The 21,267-nt window shown below is 43.6% G+C and overlaps 1 long non-coding RNA gene across 1 annotated transcript; it reads left to right on the plus strand.

The window, feature by feature from the left end:
- Positions 1-2,196: 2,196 nt before the first annotated feature.
- On the plus strand, positions 2,197-3,403 carry LOC134965050 (uncharacterized). The gene is made up of 3 exons (XR_010188284.1): positions 2,197-2,493; positions 2,908-3,038; positions 3,204-3,403. It is a non-coding gene; the product is annotated as an uncharacterized LOC134965050 (long non-coding RNA).
- Positions 3,404-21,267: the final 17,864 nt, after the last annotated feature.

Here is a 21,267-nt window from a genome sequence, read left to right on the forward strand (position 1 = left end):
GAACGGATTGTGCAGGGAAAGTTGAAATGACTGGAGCAGGAGTGACTTGAACAGGAAATGGAGAAACAACAGAACTTGGAAGGGATTGCTGCAAGGTATCCAAACGGATAGACATTCCCTGTAGAAACTGGAACATCTGCTGCTGCGCAGCCTCTTGACCATCCAAACGGGAGACCAGATTTTGTAAGGCCCCTGACCCCACATTCTGACCACCATCCGAGTCCATGGGCCTTGGACAAACTGTCAGGTTCGGTCTGGTTTGTGTCCCCGGAGGGGGCGCTAGTGGGTCAGTGGAGGTAGGATGGAGGAAGAGAGGAGACTGGATTGGATTCCCGCGCATGTGCGCAATGTTATTTATTAACATAAAAGTTCACACAATAAGGCAGCAGAATAACGTGCAGGAATAAACAATAAAAAGTATGCAATGGAAATGGTGCAGCTTGGAAGCTGAGAGTCTATGGAAGGAATGGTAATAAATGTATAGCTACCTGGTAGCAGATGCAGGAGACTCAGGTGAATGTTCACAGTGCAGTTCGTTAGGCACAGGCAGCTAGCAAGCTGCTTCACAGATGAGGTGAAGGGATGCACCTGGAGAGAGTCTCTACTGCTGAGGCTGAAGCACACTGTGGTTGTAGATAGGTGTGGAGCCAAATACAGATGCAGGGGTTGCTGATGCTTGTAGTTCCACGGAGATGCAGGAGGATAACCAGGAACACAGGGGATCTGGAGACTGGAACACAGGGAACAACTGGATGCAACAGGAGAGCTGGAGTGATTGCTGGAACTTGTAGTTCCACAGAGATGCAGGAGGATAACCAGGAACACAGGGGATCTGGAACGGAACTGGAACAGCTGGGACCTGTTGTTCCACAGGTCTAATACACAAGGAAATCTCTGTAGACAGAGGATTGCAAACAGGAGCCGTCTGTTCACGGGATGTGACGTGTTGTCCAAGGCAATGTGAGAGAGCCACAAACTGGAAGTTATACCTCCTGCCCAGAAGTGATTGGACACAAACTGCAGGCAGAGATACTAGCTGGATTAGGTGTCCAGATCAGCTGTGAGTTAGCTGAAGCATTCCAGGCTGCAGAGGACTGAAAACCAGAACTGGAACAGAACTGAACTGGTTAGGTGGAGCACGGTGAGCTGTGGGCTGCAGGAGACTGAAGACTGGAACAGAACTGAACTGCTGGGACCTGTAGTTCCACAGCAGTGATGCGATGAAAATGCAGATTCCTGACAATACAATCTTAATATCTCTTTATAAATTGTATTACATTTAAAAAACGAGTCTTATTATCCTATTTAAACAGAAAAAACATAAGATAGTGCCGATCATGTGACTTGCCTCGTCACATGATCGGCAAAAACAAACAAACAAATCTATATGTAGATTATAGACAAGGCATCTGGATTTATTTATACATCTAGATTTATTTGAATTATAATAAAAGTTAAATACCTAATCCTATGGTACATATAGAAAAATGAAATCTGTGTTTACATCTATCCAAAGCAAAGGGTATTTGTCATTTGATGGGTTCTCAAATGTTTACTTACTCATTTCTCATATAACACTGTCTCATATATCGATAAAAAACATCTCTAATAATAAAGTATAGAAATTGTATATAAGTTTGGAATGCAAACAACGCCGAATGGGTTTCCATGACAACCATGTAGTATGGAAGCCGACAAGGGGGAAGCCCGGGGCGGGTTTTATATTCCATCAAAATACCATGTAGACTGCCGGGTCTTTGTTTTGAAGGGGAACTTGCAAAGCGTGGGATGCGCTCACGTGACGGGTCGGGTGATGACGCACGTCACGTGGGCGCTCCGTCAGGTGGTACAGATCTACCTATGGAACGGAGGATCGCCGAGGTCTCCGTAGGAGTAAGGGTGTACCTTGGAAGAAGGGACTTTAAGCACGTGGTCACATGTTAGATATCATGTGACCACTGAGAAACATTTTGGACCAATGGGACTGCTGTTTTTGACGATCATGTGACGAGGCAAGTCACATGATCGGCACTATCTTATGTTTTTTCTGTTTAAATAGGATAATAAGACTCGTTTTTTAAATGTAATACAATTTATAAAGAGATATTAAGATTGTATTTTGGACTGATAGTCTTTTATATTATTACTATGGATGGTTTGCTTTTTTGTATTAGTAATAACCCAAACAGGTGGTGCTAACTAGTTCATTAGGAAGGGTATAAATGGAGTACCCTATGCTCATAAAATTTATGCTCCTGAGGAAGCTGGATTATACCAGTGAAACGCGTTGAGCTTACTCTATCCATCTGGACTTGAGCTTACTTTATCTGTCTGGACTCTGTTCTCCAAATCGGCCCTCAAAGCCGTGTCATCCTTCGGCATAATTTGGACTTCTCTCCCATCACTGGACCTTATCATCAAATTGGTCTACTTCACCCCTACAGCTACTAAAGGACTTGTTCCAACGCTGATGCTTACCAACGTGGGGATCTGGTAATTATTTACCCATTACAGTGAATGCACAAAGGGAGGCTGTCCTAGCCTTTAGGAATGGACAATTCTAATACAGGAGAATTTGTGAAATTTTATCCAGATAAGATATATTGTAATTTTATCGCCACCTAGTGGCAACAGGAATTCCTTTCTTTTAGATTTGTTACATGTGTCATGTTAAATAAATTGTTACCTTTTTACATAGAGTAAACCATCCTTATTATTATTATTATTACTATTATTATATTATTAACATAAATTCTAACTGATTAATTTATTCAGCCAGCGCTGGTACATATATCCTTTTTATTGTTTAGTTTTGAGGAACTGACCTTCCTCCTACCTGCTGCTGTTGGTCGCGCACCTGCTTATTTATTATTCACTAAGAGGGAGTTGCGTGTTTTGGTCACACAGGCCATGTCAAAAATACATCGAGGACCAAAAAACATGGGTGCTGCAACCAAAGATAGAATCTGGAGGGACATCACTCATTCTGTGAATGAAGTCGGCTCTATAGTCCGAACATCACAGGAAGTTAGAAGACGGTAAGTGTATATTGGCAGTCCATTATCTGTGCCAAGTATTCTTAAAAAGCTAGCTAGATGTGATGTTGCCTATAGCAACCAAATGCATAACATGTGTCCTATATATTAAAGCAGGTATTTTTATTTTTTTCTATACCTTGCCCCTATTTTTCAAAACATATGTAGTTGGGCCGACTTCAAATCCCGCCTGAAGGGCAAGAGGTCTGCGGAGTGGAATGCCTCGAGGGCTACAGGGGGAGGACCAGCTGCCACTGTGGAGTTCACAGATCTGGAGGAGATGGCGATGGACTGTGTCAGTTATGAGGAGGGGGTAGGGGTGTCTCATGTGGACACGGACCTGCCTGAAATACTGACGGCACATGACTTGCCAGGTAAGTTTACACACATATTTGTATTGTTTACTTGTTTTTGTTACAAAAGTCTCATAATGTTTTTTTCTACTCTTTTTCTACACATTCTTCTATTTGCTTTGCACATAACACAGCACAGGGGGGTGAGCAGGTAGAGTCACAGAAGGGTTATGTGGCTGAGGCTGAGGTGGAGGGACCTAGTGTGTCTGCCAGTGTGGGATCACAAATCCCACCTATCCAGATTCCAACTGCCCCCCCCCCCCCCCCCACCACCCAACCCTCTGCTATCCCGGAAATCCTGACTGAAATAGCTAGGTATGGTGAGAGCCTAAATGCTTTTCAGGACAGGATGCTCCGGGAGGTAAGCCAGATACCTGTCCGGCTCACTGAGCACAGAACCAGTGTGGAGCAAGGTGTAGCTCAACTCTGCCAAGGTCTGGCAGAGATCAGGCAGGGACAAGATCAACTCGCCTCCTCCTTCAAAGACCTTGCAAATTCCATCTTGCAAGGGCTCCAGGCCATCGCTGTCTCCCTTGCCCACAGTGGCAGAGAGCCAGCCACATCGGCTCCCTCCCCTCCCCCTGCCCAGGAAGAACATCCCACTGGGCAGGGCCCACGAAGGTCGCTCCGCAGACCAAGCCAAGAAGAACATCATCAGGCGGGGGGAAACAAGAGAAAGTGATGTCTCTCCAGATGGGAAGCACCCATGTTTTTCATGTTGGCTCGATGTATTTTTTGTGTTGGCTTGTGTGGCCAGAATGGCTAACTCCCTCTTAGTGAAAATATACATTTCTCTGACGTCCTAGTGGATGCTGGGGACTCCGTAAGGACCATGGGAATAGACGGCTCCGCAGGAGACTGGGCACATCTAAAGAAAGCTTTAGGACTATCTGGTGTGCACTGGCTCCTCCCCCTATGACCCTCCTCCAAGCCTCAGTTAGATTTCTGTGCCCGGCTGAGCTGGATGCACACTAGGGGCTCTCCTGAGCTCCTAGGAAGAAAGTATATGTTAGGTTTTTTTATTTTCAGTGAGACCTGCTGGCAACAGGCTCACTGCACCGAGGGACTAAGGGGAGAAGAAGCAAACCTACCTAAGTGGTGGTAGCTTGGGCTTCTTAGGCTACTGGACACCATTAGCTCCAGAGGGATCGAACACAGGACCCGACCTCGTCGTCCGTTCCCGGAGCCGCGCCGCCGTCCCCCTTACAGAGCCAGAAGCAAGAAGGTGGTCTGGAAAATCGGCGGCTGAAGACTTCTGTCTTCTCCAAGGTAGCGCACAGCACTGCAGCTGTGCGCCATTGCTCCTCATGCACACCACACACTGCGGTCACTGATGGGTGCAGGGCGCTGGGGGGGGGGGGGCGCCCTGAGTAGCAATATTAACACCTTGGTTGGCGAACTGACACCATATATAGCCCCAGGGGCTATATAGGTGTTTATTAACCCCTGCCAGAACTTTTACAATAGCGGGAGAAAGCCCGCCGAAAAAGGGGCAGAGCCATCTCCCTCAGCACACTGGCGCCATTTTCCCTCACAGCTCTGCTGGAGGGATCGCTCCCTGACTCTCCCCTGCAGTCCTGCACTACAGAAAAGGGTTAAAAAGAGAGGGGGGGCACAAATTAGGCGCAGTATATATATATATATATATTATGCAGCTATAAGGGAAAACACTCTCTATAGGTGATATCCCTGTGATATATAGCGCTCTGGTGTGTGCTGGCATACTCTCCCTCTGTCTCCCCAAAGGGCTTTGTGGGGTCCTGTCCTCTGTCAGAGCATTCCCTGTGTGTGTGTGCTGTGTGTCGGTACTGCTGTGTCGACATGTATGATTAGGATAATGATGTGGAGGCGGAGCAAATGCCTGTGAATGGGATGTCACCCCCTGCGGGGTCGACACCGGTGTGGATGGACTTATGGAAGGAATTACGTGACAGTGTCAACTCCTTACATAAAAGGTTTGACGACATAGGACAGCCGGCTGCTCAGCTTGTGCCTGTCCAAGCGTCTCACATGTCATCAGGGGCTCTAAAACGCCCGCTACCTCAGATGGCAGACACAGATGTTGACACGGATACCGACTCCAGTGTCGACGACGATGAGACTAGTGTACCTTCCAATAGGGCCACCCGTTACATGATTGAGGCAATGAAAAATGTATTACACATTTCTGATAATACCCCAGATACCACAAAAACGGGTATTATGTTTGGTGACAGAAAACTACCAGTAGTTTTCCTGCATCTGAGGAATTGATATGAGGTGTGTGAGGAAGCGTGGACTTCCCCCGATAAGAAATTGATAATTTCTAAGCAGCGTACTCTTTTCCGCCAGAGGATAGGTCACGTTGGGAAATAACCCCTAGGGTAGATAAAGCAGTTACACGCTTATTAAAAAAGGTGGCACTACCGTCACGGATACGGCCGCCCTGAAGGACCTGCTGATAGAAAGCAGAAAACTACCCTTAAAGCTATATACACACACACGGGCATTATATTGAGACCTGCTATTGCCTCGGCATGGATGTGCAGTGCGGCAGCTGCGTGGTCAGATTCCCTGTCGGATAATATTTATACTATAGATAGGGACAATATTTTGCTGAAAATAGAGCATATAAAAGACGCTGTCTTATACATGCGTGATGCACAGAGGGATATTTGCCGACTGGCATCACTGATAAGCGCTATGTAAAACCATTGCCGCCAGACGGGGGTTATGGACTCGGCAATGGTCGGGCGATGCCGATTCAAAACGGCACATGGAAGTTTGCCCTAGAAGGGGGTGGAACTGTTTGGGGATGGTCTTTCAGACCTCGTTTCCACAGCTACAGCTGGGAAATCAAAACCTTTGCCACAAGCTACCCCACAGCAAAAGTAAGCACTGTATTATCAGGTACAGTCCCTTCGGCCCCAGAAAAGTAGAGGGCTAGAGGCTCATCTTTTCTGCCAAGAGGAAAAGGTAGAGGGAAAAAGCTGCAGCACACAGCTAGTTCCCGGGAGCAGAAGTCCTCTCCTGCGTCCGGTAAGTCCACAGCATGACGCTGGGGCTGCTCAGGCGGACCCGGGTACGGTGGGGGCCCGTCTCAGAAATTTTCAGCGCACAGTGGGCTCTCTCACAGGTGGATCCCTGGGTTCTTCAAACAGTATCTCAGAGGTACAGGCTGGAATTCGAGATGTCTCCCCCCCCCCCGCCGTTTCCTAAAATCTGCCTTACTGGCAACTCCCTCTGCCAGGGAGGCAGTGTTATTGGCTATCCAAAAAACTGTATTCACAGCAAGTGATTATCAAGGTACCCCTCCTTCAACAGGAAAAGGGTTACTTTTCCACAATGTTTGTGGTACCGAAACCGGACGGTTCGGTGAGACCCATCTTATATTTAAAATCCTTGAACACATATAACTAAAGATTTAAGTTCAAGATGGAATCGCTCAGGGCGATTATTGCGATCCTGGACGAGGGGGATTACAGGGTCTCTCTGGACATCAAGGATACTTACCTGCATGTCCCCATTTACCCTCCTCACCAGGAGTACCTCAAGATTGTGGTACCGGACTGTCACTATCAGTTCCAGACGCTGCCGTTTGGATTATCCACGGCACCGAGGGTCTTTACCATGGGTAATGACCGAAATGATGATACTCCTTCGCAAGAAGGGAGTTTTAATTATCCCGTACTTGGACGATCTCCTGATAAAGGCGAGGTCCAAGGAACAGTTGGTAAGGGGGTAGCACTTTCTCGGAAAGTGCTGCAACAGCAGGACTGGATTCTCAATTCCAAAGTCACAGCTGGTCCCGACGACACGTCTTCTGTTCCTGGGAATGATTCTGGAAACAGACCAGAAAAAAGTGTTTCTTCCAATGGAAAAAGCCGAGGAGTTGTCATCTCTAGTCAGAAACCTCCTAAGACCGGGACAGGTGTCGGTACATCAATGCACACGAGTCCTGGGAAAAATGGTAGCTTCGTACGAAGAAATTCCATTCGGAAAGTTCCACGCAAGGATTTTCCAGTGGGACCTGTTGGACAAATGGTCCGGGTCCCATCTCCAGATACAGCAGCGGATAACCCGGTCGGCAAGAACCAGGGTGTCGCTGCGGTGGTGGCTGCAGAGGGCTCATCTACTAGAGGGCCGCAGATTCGGAATACAGGACTGGGTCCTGGTAAACACGGATGCCAGCCTTCGGGGCTAGGGTGCAGTCACACAGGGAGTAAAATTCCAAGGACTGTGGTCCAAACAGGAGATTTCACTTCACATAAATTTTCTGGAGCTAAGAGCCCTTTACAAGGCCGTAAGCCAAACAAGGCCCCTGCTTCAAAACCAGCCGTACTGATCCAATCAGACAACATCACGGCGCTCGCCCATGTAAACAGGCAGGGCGGCACAAGAAGCAGGAGGGCAATGGCAGAAGCCACAAGGATTCCCCGTTGGGCGGAAAATCACGTGGTAGCACTGGCAGCAGTGTTCATTCCGGGAGTGGACAACTGGGAAGCAGACTTCCGCAGCAGACTCCACCCGGGAGAATAGGGACTTCATCCAGAAGTCTTCCAAATGCTGGTAAACCGTTGGGAAAAGACCACAGGTGGACATGCTGGCGTCCCGCCTCAATAAAAAAGATATTGCGCCAGGTCAAGAGAACCTCAGGCGATCGCTGTGGACGCTCTAGTGACACCGCGGGTGTACCAGTCGGTTTATGTGTTCCCTCCTCTCCCTCTCATACCCAAGGTACTGAGGATAATAAGGAAAAGAGGAGTAAGAACTATACTCATTGTTCCGGATTGGCCAAGAAGGGCTTGGTACCTGGAACTTCAGGAGTTGATCTCAGAGGACCCATGGCCTCTGCCACTCAGACAGGATCTGCTGCAGCAGGGGCCCTGTCTGTTCAAAGACTTACCGCGGCTGCATTGACGGCATGGCGGTTGAACACCGGATCCTGAGTGAAAAAGGCATTCCTGAGGAAGTCATTCTTATCCTGATCAAAGCCAGGAAGGATGTCAGCCTGAAGTTCAGACGTTGTAAGGGAGTGCTGCATGTTCAGCCCCTTTTTTGTGCCCCAGTGGCACCTTGGGATCTCAATGTGGTTTTGAAGTTCCTGGAATCACATTGGTTTGAGCCACTTAAAACCGTGGATTTGAAATATCTCACATGAAAAGTGGTCATGTGTTGGCTCTTGCTTCGGCCAGGCATGTGTCAGAATTGGCAGCTTTGTCATAAAAAAGCCCTTACCTGACTTTCCATATGGATAGGGCAGAGTTGAGGACTCGTCCTCACTTTCTCCCGAAGGTGGTATCAGGTTTTCACTTGTACCAACCTATTGTGGTGCCTGCGGCTACTAGGGACCTGGAGGATTCCAAGTTACTGGACGTAGTCAGGGCCCTGAAAAATTATATTTCCAGGACGGCTGGAGTCAGGAAAACTGACTCGCTGTTTATCCTAGTGTCAAAGTCAAAAATATTACATAGAGAGAACATACAAACCACACACACATTTAAGTCGATATACTTGCAAATATGCGCAGCGAGCACAGCAATATATGGAAACACACGCATTTGCTCGGACATGGCACGGAGATGGATTCGGCGCTTGTTTCATACAGTACATGGTTATAATAATGTCAAGCACCAGACATCATGGAGATTTAGAATTGGCTGATGAATTGATGTCATGAATATGTATTATCTGAACAGAACCAGATGCGCCCATCATGTTTGGTATTGAAGCAAGCAGAATGATGTGTGGGTTAGTTTGATGCTGGTTGTGAAGTTGTGGGACATTGCAGCGGATAGATATGATTATATGTATAAAAGCTGAGATCACTTTGTTGAGAACAATGGATGATCAAGCCAACCTTTTACTAAGATTTTCAGGGCTGAACCTGATTAACATATACAAAGGAGAGAGAGAGACCCCTCCCCTAGGAACAGACACACAGGAGGATAGTTCCTGTCTGGGGGGGTTGGGGGTCAGTTTTTTTGCAGGTGGCCTCAGAGAACAGATGTAATGAAGCTACACTCAGAACAAAGCTCCCAGAAGCATGGCTGGATCATCACCAGGCACCAAAGGCTAAGTATTGAATTCACATGGCTAGATAAGGAAATATAGACAGATTGCTTTCTGGTTTAAATAGGATATTGTAACTTGGTTGTGTGATTGTTGGGTGTTTGTGTGATAGATCTGGGAATCTGTGATGGTAGCTGGGACATTAGACAACCTGTAGCATAGCATTCGTGGTATTTGTTTGCCTATGGTGATTTAAAATAGATTGTGCTGGTTAGTTATAATATATCTTGTTAATCATAAATACCACCATGCAGTTACGTTTGAACATGTGCTGGTAGCAATGGCAGGCTGAGATGTGTGGTTACATTGTGATCTGGTCTTGTGATGAATATGCTCTGGTTATTGAGATACTGAAGTTGTTTGGAATGTGAAAGTGAATAAGATGGTTCTAGGAAGTTGGATTGAAATTGTGAAAGGTGATTTAGATGGTTTGGAATTGTGAAATCAGAACATATGCATTGTTCTGAGGCTTGGACAGTTTGGAATAAAATGGAGTCTTGTGTCTTCTGCTATGTGATTGTGGGGTAGCAGAGAGTGCCATGTGTTTGGACCTGCAAATCTAAAATGGCTGCTGCCGGGTATTTTCCCCTCCCCCTTTCAACCATGTGGTGCAGTCTTTGGAATCATGGGAGCTTTAATAAAATGGAGTCTAGCTTCTGTCCCATGCGGTATTGTAGGGTTGTGTATATAGGGACTGCCAGTATGGGTAAGGTCAAGTATTTTCTCCACAAAGATTCTCAGCATTGAATAACTGCGCAGCGATTGTTCCTCACATGTGTAAGCTTCGCTGCAACCATATTGATCTTCTTGTTATTGTGAGCCAATCTCTCTCTCTCTCTCTCTCTTCTCCTCTTTCTCTCTTATTTTCTCTTAAATAGTAATTGTATTATATTTCCTGTGTAGTTATCTGGTTAGGTAGTCTATGTTATATTGTAGTGTATGATTTGTATTTGTATTAATTCTTTTGCAAGTATATCATTCATAATATATATATTAGGCGTTGGACCCTGAGCACGGTATCTGTGTATTTCTTATAGTGTTAAGTATTCTCAGAGCGTCGGTGACGCTAGAACAGCTTTAAAGGTAATAAGGTTATACTGTGTTGCATTTACACTCTACCACTACACAGAGGTTTACAGTATAAGTACATTCCTTAAGGTATAGTTAAGGGAGTACCCTTGCGGTACTTTTTGCGCCAATTGCGTACTGTGTTCTTTAACCTTTAACGTGTTTTTAATAAGATAAATATTTAGCTTTGTTAGATGGGGGCTCTGGTCCGGGATATCACGATCTTAATGATGCACTGTACATTACAAACGCGGCTGTAATTGACCGGCTAATGATGGACATCTCGCAAAATGCTGAAAAAAAAAAAAAATCATCCACGTTAATGTATTGTGGTATCAGTAAGACGCTGATAGGAAATTTTAAGGGACAAGGCGTTTCTCATAATATTTAAGATGCTAAAATGTATTTTTATTGTCGCAAAACCAGGTTCAAATGGATCATATCGTGTTTGATTAAGATTAGATTGTTTATCTGTTTAAGTAGGTTTAAAAGTACATTTAAAAGTTACTTTGGGAGCTAGCATGGTGATTTTCTTTATGGCAGGAGAGGCCGCATGGTCTGTCCACCATTTTGTGTGACCCTCATGGAGGTGGAAGGGGGAGGAGCAGCGGCCATTTTGGGAAGGTCAAATTTATTTTATTTTTTTAACGGCTGATTTTCAGTTGACTCAGGAAATAATCAGCCATCCATTGTCAAAAAGAAATCATCATTTAATGAGTTTTTTAATGCATTTATTTAATCTATATCATAGTCAATCATAAGTAATAGTGATTGGTACTTATATGTAAAATCTATATGCGTGTGCTTACATCAATGTATGTTATTAGATTAAATTTAGAATTGCATTTTCATCTGTGTACTTTCACATATCTCACCTTCCTGTTTGCCATTTGAATTGATAAACGTGCTAAGAGAGATTTGTCGCTATTTAAATAGTTAAAGTGTAAAAGTAATACATTAAGGGGTAAATTGTAAGACACACGCACAGCTTTACCTGAGATACAAGGAAAGACCTGTGTGGTGCTTGGTAGATGATTACAGTTAAAGATCATCTACATTGATAAACGTGCTAATTGTATTTTTGTGGCCAGCGTACACGTGTCTCTAACAAAAGACTGAGACTCGCGAACGCAACACAAAGGCCGACGCACGCAGCGTATATTACGCAACGGAGCGTACGGGTACGCCCACGTAACTCAAATCACAAGTGTTAATTTTTTTCAACGCGATAAATAGCGCAACGCGGTAAATAACGCAAGGCGATAAATCGCGCAAATCTATTCTAACATTCGAAATTTAAATTAACAGATCCTTCTCCTAATTGGTAACACATCTGGTCTAAAGAGAAATTTCTGCGCAGAAATAGAAATAGAAACAAAAGTGTATATGTGGTGAGTGAGTGTTTGTTTTTACAATTTTTGAGGTTGAACCACAAGAAAAGTCGAGTTCTCGTGAGGTACATGCGTGTAAGTGACGTACATGGTGGCTAGGGAGGCATCCCTGGTTAAAACATACAATTTGAGCATTAGAGTGTAGCAGACCAGGAGGTCATACTGTAACCGACCAGGAGGTCATAGCAGACCAGCAGGTTTAGGTACAGCAGACAAGGAAGTCCGCTATACAGTCCACAGGCACAACACCAAGAAAGGGTTGGTGCAACACCCATATAGGCCATACAAGCTCTGGCTGAAGGAATTCGCAGCCGTAATTTTCGATTCCACTGGTCGCTCCGTACATAAGATTAGTTGCTTATGTGCTGAACGATTGGACCGCACGTAATTGTGTACATTAGTAAACCTGACCGGTACTATTTGTGTACGAAGGTCATAAACGCTATTTGTACATTCTAACGTGATTTGTGTAATTTTTTTTATTTTAAGGGAGGTTCGCTGCTCACTCAGGAACTATCCAACAACCAATAGTTACTGGAAAGAGTAAGTGTTCTTCGGATCACCCTCACAGGTTCCAGTAAATAGAGGTTCAGGTCGCAGGGGCCCTAGGTCGAGTACGCCAGCACCATATCGGTGTGATCAGGTCGTATTGGTCGGCGTGGGCGAGTGAGTGGGGTACTCGGTAAACCGCCACCGTCAGCCTATTTTGAACATTTTGGTTTGCGTAAGGGTTGGCTGAATAAAGCAACACCTTCGAACTATGGGGGCCACTTGTTCAGGTAGGGGGCGATCAACCTCGGTTCAGGTTGATTCAGTGAACCGACCAGTCGGGTCGGCAAGGCACGTGATGTGTGAAAAATACAGTTCACACACAGAGGTTTTATGTGATGAATGGGAGAGAATGACGGTACATGACGGGGAGAAATTCCCAAGAGTAGGTAGCTTCAGCACAGAAGTGTTAACGAATTTAAGGAGAAGGATATGTCTCATTAAATCAGCAAAGAGACGGAGCAAACATTATGATTGTTTAAACCTGTGGCAACAGGAAAGTGAATTTCAAAGAGAGGTAACTGACATATCTGACTTTCATCTTGGGAGGAGAGACATGGCAATGGAGAGAATTGTGGTTGCGGAGAAAGGCACAAGGTTGTACGATAAAAACGCACTTAGTAACTGTCTTAAGAATGAAAGTGTAAAATGTAACAATGTTTATGAAAATGAAAGTGTAAAAAATTACAAATGTTAACCTGTGCAAGTCGCACCCCATGTTAAACTTCCCTCAGGAATACGAACAAGAAAGTGAGCCCAGCACGATGTCGGCACCTCTCCCAGCAACCATCACACAAGACATCCAGGTGGACGCGACCAAATCGGTAAAGGCAATAATCAAACCCCCTAACGGAGGGTCAGGTGAGGTCGTGTCCACAGGTACGTACAAAGTTTTATATCACGCACAAACAAATGTACCCCATATTGTAAGACCAAAACAAGGTGATGTAATTGAGTTTAGTCCTGTCAGGGTGAATCACAGTCCCCAATGAGAAGACTGACGATCAGGGAATCATTCCCGTCAAGGACAGTGCAATGCGCCATCCCTGGTCCCGGACAGAATTGAGATCAATCATGTCTGATTTCCCAGATCCTAGGAAAGATCTAAGTGTATGATCAAAGATTCACAGAAGGTATATCAACGCCCTAGACAACGACATAATCATGGTATCCAAGGAATCAGGGAGGTACAGGGAAAGTGGTTGATGGTGATGAGCATCCGAGCGTTTGAGGAGGCATCAAATCAACCAAAACCTCAGGTCACTGACACTTGGAAGAAGCCCCTGGTTTGTTATCTTTGTAAAAGAGAAGGGCATTATGCCAGCAACTGTAATAGCACACATAAAGTCAGACCCCCTAGACAGAGAAATGAGCAAAATTAAAACACACACAATTATAAACAGGGACCATATAGGAAGAATTTTGAGCCACACCCATAATGTGCAATCAGGAAAGGTGATCATTAGGACTGATGGTAAGCCTGAGGTAATAGTTAATGAATTGGGAGGTCATTCCCTGAAGACACAGGAATGACCGGGTGAAACGTTGTAAATGTATCTGTGAAATGTTTCTTTTTCTCTCTCCCCATCTCTGACGAATATTGGTAGGATTCAAACATTGCATATATACTTGGTCTTTGCAGAAGTCTACCAAACCCCAGCATGACCAATCCGCATCAATGTATTCTGGCCAGATACAGACAATGGAATATGGAAGTGCTGGGGGGGAGGGACTGCGCAAGGAAACCATTAGACATGTAGATATGACAGCCTGATGATCTGACAATGTTTTAAAATGTTTGAAAAATGTTTTTTTTCTCTTTTCCTATTGATGGCTATTGTTGATTTAAGTAATATACACATGCATATAAATTGTTCTCTCTCTTTTGTTTTTTTTTTTGCTGTTGTTGTTTTCTCTCTCTTCTCACTCATGCTTTCATGTTTTAAAGATGGTATGTCACCCATCAGTTAGACAAATGGTAATGCAAGATTTTTGCTCCTTACAGAAAGATCGCTGGTTTGGAGGGAATATTGCATCACCAGGATGTTCGTTTGGAAGACTGAGAGAAAGCACCTTTGAGAAGACAGCAGAACAAGAAGAACAACAAGACGAGAAAACTAATTATCGTAACAAGTTTCTCTCCCCCTCAAACTGATTTTCTGTACCCCATTACAAATTTCTTCTTTTCTCCTCCTGTAAGATGGACTTGCCCCGAGAGACTGTGATATGGATTTTCCTGTTGACCATGACGTTGACCCGAGCAGTCTGTTTCGGTGAGAGTACCAGTGAGGTCGAGAAAGGATCCAGAAAGGTTCCAATGACTAAGACGGAGGTGTAAATTTCCAATAGCAACACAAGCACCGAGCAAAGGCAAGTACCGGAAACGATCTAACAGCCATGTTATTTGTAAACATTGTTAGCTGAAAAGAAAACTGTATCTGTAGGCTCTGTAACAATGTAGTTGAGGATGGGTGCATTAAGAAATGCCAATCCAGTTTTAATATCCACATGGACCGGCATCCATTGAGTGACTATCACTCCTTAGTGGGTAGTGTGTTAAATAAGACAGATTGTTGGGTATGCTCTCAAGTACCTCAAGGTCATAGCAAATCAGGGCTAGTACCATTTCCTTTAACGGTAGGGGAGGTACTTGAGCTAAAGGGTGGGAGACCGGTGGACAGGAGGTTTAATATCTCTAGTCCTCCTAGTTTGAAGCTCCACCAATATCATGTGGATAGGTCCCTATTATGTTTTAACATCTCCAATCCCCGAAAGCCGGGAAATTGGGAAGTGTCATGGAGTAACCAAACCATGACCTTTTCATATAGAGCAGATTGAATGCCGACAGATACAGAGCTTGTACGCCACATAGCCAGTAGAGGAAAATCTTTCCGGTATAGGTATACCTTAGGAAATAGGATTACGAGAGTTGGAGAGGTATCACCAGGATACTGTGCACATATCGTACAACCTGATACGTGTACTAAGCAGATGGAAGAATTAGGGTTAGGAGATTTCACATGGAAGGTGTGTAATATGGTTATGTCCTACTCCGTCCCATATGTTCTCCCCGATGATGCATATTTCATATGCGGGAGAAAGGCGTATGAGCGGCTTGCCCCAAACTCTGAAGGATTGTGTTATATTGGAAAAGTACTACCTGAGGTAATGAGTCTAAGGAGTGAGGAAACTGTAATTCCAATGGACTTGATTTATGACCCAACGGTAGAAACAATGATGTGATGAAAATGCGATTTCTACGGTCCGTTTCTTTCACCTGTTTTTCCGTTTTCTCCAAGGTAAAAAGACCCACTTGGACGAGAAGTTTGATGAGCCGATATACAGACAACAGATGGATTAAAGAAGAAGTTTTGACAACCTGATACACAGATTTTTGATGAACTATGCCATGGATCCCCAGTTTCCCTAGAAATTTTAAAATTACGCTAGCCCAACACTTTTGTAAATCTATGGACATTGACAGCTTTTGCTCGCACCTTATGGGCAAAAGCACAAAGAAGACTGCATTCAACAGACACCAAACAAGACCTCAATCGACGAATGTTCATTTACCTGACATAGAATACCACCGCATTTACCGTAATTATGTCTTTTCTTCATTTCTACAACCCTCAGGTAATGACACACATAGTCGATAGGGAATACAGGCACAGATATCAGCAATCACATATCACCCCCATTCATGTATCATCAACTAAAATGTGCTCCCCCATTTTGTTACAACCAAAGCCGAAAAGAGCTCGGTAAAGTTTGACAGCCCATCCACAGACCCGTACCACGGGATAAGAAGGAATTCAAATGTATACTTCGCAATACCTCGAAGCTTGATTTAAAACACGTACGGCACGATGATACATGACCCCCAAGCACGGATTCATACACACATGCTTCTGCTATCTCACTAGGTCATACCCTTTTTCTACCTTCTCCTCTCCTCCCCTACCCAACCATGTAAATGTATTAACCCCTGACATATATTTTTCTCTTTTTGAAATGTTTTAGGAAGTGGCAGTTATTGGTGACTGCCAAAGGGTGGACTGTCAAAGTCAAAAATATTACATAGAGAGAACATACAAACCACACACACATTTAAGTCGATATACTTGCAAATATGCGCAGCGAGCACAGCAATATATGGAAACACACGCATTTGCTCGGACATGGCACGGAGATGGATTTGGCGCTTGTTTCATACAGTACATGGTTATAATAATGTCAAGCACCAGACATCATGGAGATTTAGAATTGGCTGATGAATTGATGTCATGAATATGTATTATCTGAACAGAACCAGATGCGCCCATCATGTTTGGTATTGAAGCAAGCAGAATGATGTGTGGGTTAGTTTGATGCTGGTTGTGAAGTTGTGGGACATTGCAGCGGATAGATATGATTATATGTATAAAAGCTGAGATCACTTTGTTGAGAACAATGGATGATCAAGCCAACCTTTTACTAAGATTTTCAGGGCTGAACCTGATTAACATATACAAAGGAGAGAGAGAGACCCCTCCCCTAGGAACAGACACACAGGAGGATAGTTCCTGTCTGGGGGGGTTGGGGGTCAGTTTTTTTGCAGGTGGCCTCAGAGAACAGATGTAATGAAGCTACACTCAGAACAAAGCTCCCAGAAGCATGGCTGGATCATCACCAGGCACCAAAGGCTAAGTATTGAATTCACATGGCTAGATAAGGAAATATAGACAGATTGCTTTCTGGTTTAAATAGGATATTGTAACTTGGTTGTGTGATTGTTGGGTGTTTGTGTGATAGATCTGGGAATCTGTGATGGTAGCTGGGACATTAGACAACCTGTAGCATAGCATTCGTGGTATTTGTTTGCCTATGGTGATTTAAAATAGATTGTGCTGGTTAGTTATAATATATCTTGTTAATCATAAATACCACCATGCAGTTACGTTTGAACATGTGCTGGTAGCAATGGCAGGCTGAGATGTGTGGTTACATTGTGATCTGGTCTTGTGATGAATATGCTCTGGTTATTGAGATACTGAAGTTGTTTGGAATGTGAAAGTGAATAAGATGGTTCTAGGAAGTTGGATTGAAATTGTGAAAGGTGATTTAGATGGTTTGGAATTGTAAAATCAGAACATATGCATTGTTCTGAGGCTTGGACAGTTTGGAATAAAATGGAGTCTTGTGTCTTCTGCTATGTGATTGTGGGGTAGCAGAGAGTGCCATGTGTTTGGACCTGCAAATCTAAAATGGCTGCTGCCGGGTATTTTCCCCTCCCCCTTTCAACCATGTGGTGCAGTCTTTGGAATCATGGGAGCTTTAATAAAATGGAGTCTAGCTTCTGTCCCATGCGGTATTGTAGGGTTGTGTATATAGGGACTGCCAGTATGGGTAAGGTCAAGTATTTTCTCCACAAAGATTCTCAGCATTGAATAACTGCGCAGCGATTGTTCCTCACATGTGTAAGCTTCGCTGCAACCATATTGATCTTCTTGTTATTGTGAGCCAATCTCTCTCTCTCTCTCTCTCTCTCTCTCTTCTCCTCTTTCTCTCTTATTTTCTCTTAAATAGTAATTGTATTATATTTCCTGTGTAGTTATCTGGTTAGGTAGTCTATGTTATATTGTAGTGTATGATTTGTATTTGTATTAATTCTTTTGCAAGTATATCATTCATAATATATATATTAGGCGTTGGACCCTGAGCACGGTATCTGTGTATTTCTTATAGTGTTAAGTATTCTCAGAGCGTCGGTGACGCTAGAACAGCTTTAAAGGTAATAAGGTTATACTGTGTTGCATTTACACTCTACCACTACACAGAGGTTTACAGTATAAGTACATTCCTTAAGGTATAGTTAAGGGAGTACCCTTGCGGTACTTTTTGCGCCAATTGCGTACTGTGTTCTTTAACCTTTAACGTGTTTTTAATAAGATAAATATTTAGCTTTGTTACTAGATGCACCCAACATGCTGGGTGCTCCTGCTTCTAAGCAGACTATAGCGCGCTGGATTTGTAGCACTATTCAGCTTGCGCATTCTGCGGTGGGACTACCGCAGCCTAAATCTGTAAAAGCCCATTCCACATGGAAGGCGGCTCATCTTGGGCGGCTGCCCGTGGGGTCTCGGCTTTACAACTTGGCCGAGCTGCTACTTGGTCAGGGGCAAACACGTTGCAAAATTCTACAAATTTGATACCCTAGCTGAGAAGGACCTTGAGTTCTCTCATTCGGTGCTGCAGAGTCATCCGCTCTCTCCCGCCCGTTTGGGAGCTTTGGTATAATCCCCATGGTCCTTACGGAGTCCCCAGCATCCACTAGGACGTCAGAGAAAATAAGATTTTACTCACCGGTAAATCTATTTCTCGTAGTCCGTAGTGGATGCTGGGCGCCCATCCCTAGTGCGGATTGTCTGCAATACTTGTAAATAGTTATTGTTGTTATTGCGAACCATCTATTCAGAGGTTCCATTGTTATCATACTGTTAACCGGGGTTCCTATCACGAGTTATATGGTGTGATTGGTGTGGCTGGTATGAGTCTTACCCGGGATTCAAAATCCTTCCTTATTGTGTCAGCTCTTCCGGGCACAGTGTCCTAACTGAGGCTTGGAGGAGGGTCATAGGGGGAGGAGCCAGTGCATACCAGATAGTCCTAAAGCTTTCTTTAGATGTGCCCAGTCTCCTGCGGAGCCGTCTATTCCCATGGTCCTTACGGAGTCCCAAGCATCCACTACGGACTACGAGAAATAGATTTACCGGTGAGTAAAATCTTATTTTCTGTTTTGATATATTGTAGCCTGTGAGCTTTTTTTCCTGTACACCAGAGCCATCTTCTTCTTCCTAGCGTGCTGTGTATTGTTGTGTTTGTGTGCTGGCTCCTGAATCTAACTCAGTTCCCCAAAAATATATGTCTGGCTGGGTGTTTACACCATATTATTTATTTACATTAAAATTAATATTTTGTCAGAAGATGGAGTTTCCCTAGTACTGAGTTCTGCTATGTGATTTGTGTCAGCGGCATCTGCTTGCTGCTTGGTCCATCTTTGCCTGTGATACTCACCTGTAGCCATGTTGTTTGGACCACTGAATATATTTTTGCAGTAATAAAAAAAAAATTTAACAAATTTGTTTGTGTACTTTATTAAAGTTAATGCATTATGTTAATCTTAGCCCAGTAAAGTTTAGCAAGGCATATAGACACTTGGGGAACAAGGGAACAATCCGAATAATCATACAAGCATTGCATCTTTAAAAATCCAACAGGTATGCCTTGCACAACACTTTAATGGCCATATTAAAATAGTATTCACAACTAGGTTTTTTGGTTACTATGGGCAACATGACATAATATTAAACATTGTCAGATATTCTAACCAAAGTTAAACGTTTTTTTTAAGCTAAAAATTAAGTGTATGCTGCATTATGTTGGTCATGATATTTGGGATATACAAAGGGAACATTTTATGTAGTTTAGATGTTGCTGATGTAGTTTTGAAGTTTGGTTAATTCCACTTGTTTGCATTTGGTAGTATTTAAGACATTAAAACATGCACTTAACATTAATGTTTAGCTAAAAACTTGGCCAAAAAAAAACTTATTTGGCAGCGTGACAGATTTATAGGTGCTTACAATAAACATGTAATGTGTCCACACAATTGCTGTTTGCAGTACTTCAGCAGAGCAGTGTTTAGGAAGTAATTGGACAACAGATGAATGGGCTCTCCAATTAACTGCTAATGATTGCATACACACTTGTAACACTACTTCGCAAATGCAGAGTAACTGCAGACCTACTCGTATGCTGCGTCAAGATTGTGAAGATTTGCTATGTTAAGTTTAACATCGAAAACGCATTTCTGCTAAAAACACGCCTACTGCTTGTTGCATACTCCCACACTAGACGCCCACTTTCACGCCCATGTCGTCAGATTGCGAAGCCGCGCCTCTGTCATGCCTTCGTCACTCCCTGTTTTCGTTTCTGTATTATGAGCAGTTTTCTTTGTAGTATTTCTGCACAAGTGTCGTTTCGCTGTGCTTGCGCATGCGTATTTCTGCTTTTGCGCATGCGCGTTTACTCGTTTTCTTGCCGTTTGTGATGCGATGATCCGCTGCGAACAACTCGGAATGACCCCCATTGTCGGCAGTGTTTGTGATTTGCACTTTTTAGTAAATGACCGATTTCTACCAAATTGCAGGCGTATTTGACCGATGGTGTATTGATTCGTAATTTTTTCCTAGGACTTCCAAAATAATACGAATGCCATCATCACTGCCGTGATTTGAGTTTAGTAAATTCCCGAGATGACACTTTGAAGAAAAAACATAATCTCGGTCAAAATCGGGACCTTTGTGTGTGTGTGTATATATATATATATATATATATATATATATATATATATATATATATATATATATCCAGGCACTCTCCTTATTAATGCAACAAGTTTTATTAAATCAATAGAGTGCTTTGTTGATTTGATAAAACTTGTTGCATTAATAAGGAGAGTGCCTGGATTTGGAATAGTGGATAACCGGTATAAGTGGGCCGGTACAGAGCACCCCGATGGTGAGATTGTTTGGTATGAGTGCGGAAAATATATATATATATATATATATATATATATATATATACATCTTAGCAAATGCATCTAGAATTTAAAGCAGGATCATTTAGAAATAATTTGCATTTGAAAATAAAAATAAAAAGCATGTCTTCCTCTAATGTCTTTGGAGATGGTGATGACAGGATTGCTTTTCATGGGGGAGACTTTCCTAGCAAGTCAAAGGGGTAAAATTTACTAAAGCTTCTAAAACAGCAACCAAT

Source organism: Pseudophryne corroboree, chromosome 10 (genome assembly GCF_028390025.1).
Source record: "Pseudophryne corroboree isolate aPseCor3 chromosome 10, aPseCor3.hap2, whole genome shotgun sequence".
In the NCBI taxonomy this organism is placed as follows: domain Eukaryota; kingdom Metazoa; phylum Chordata; class Amphibia; order Anura; family Myobatrachidae; genus Pseudophryne; species Pseudophryne corroboree.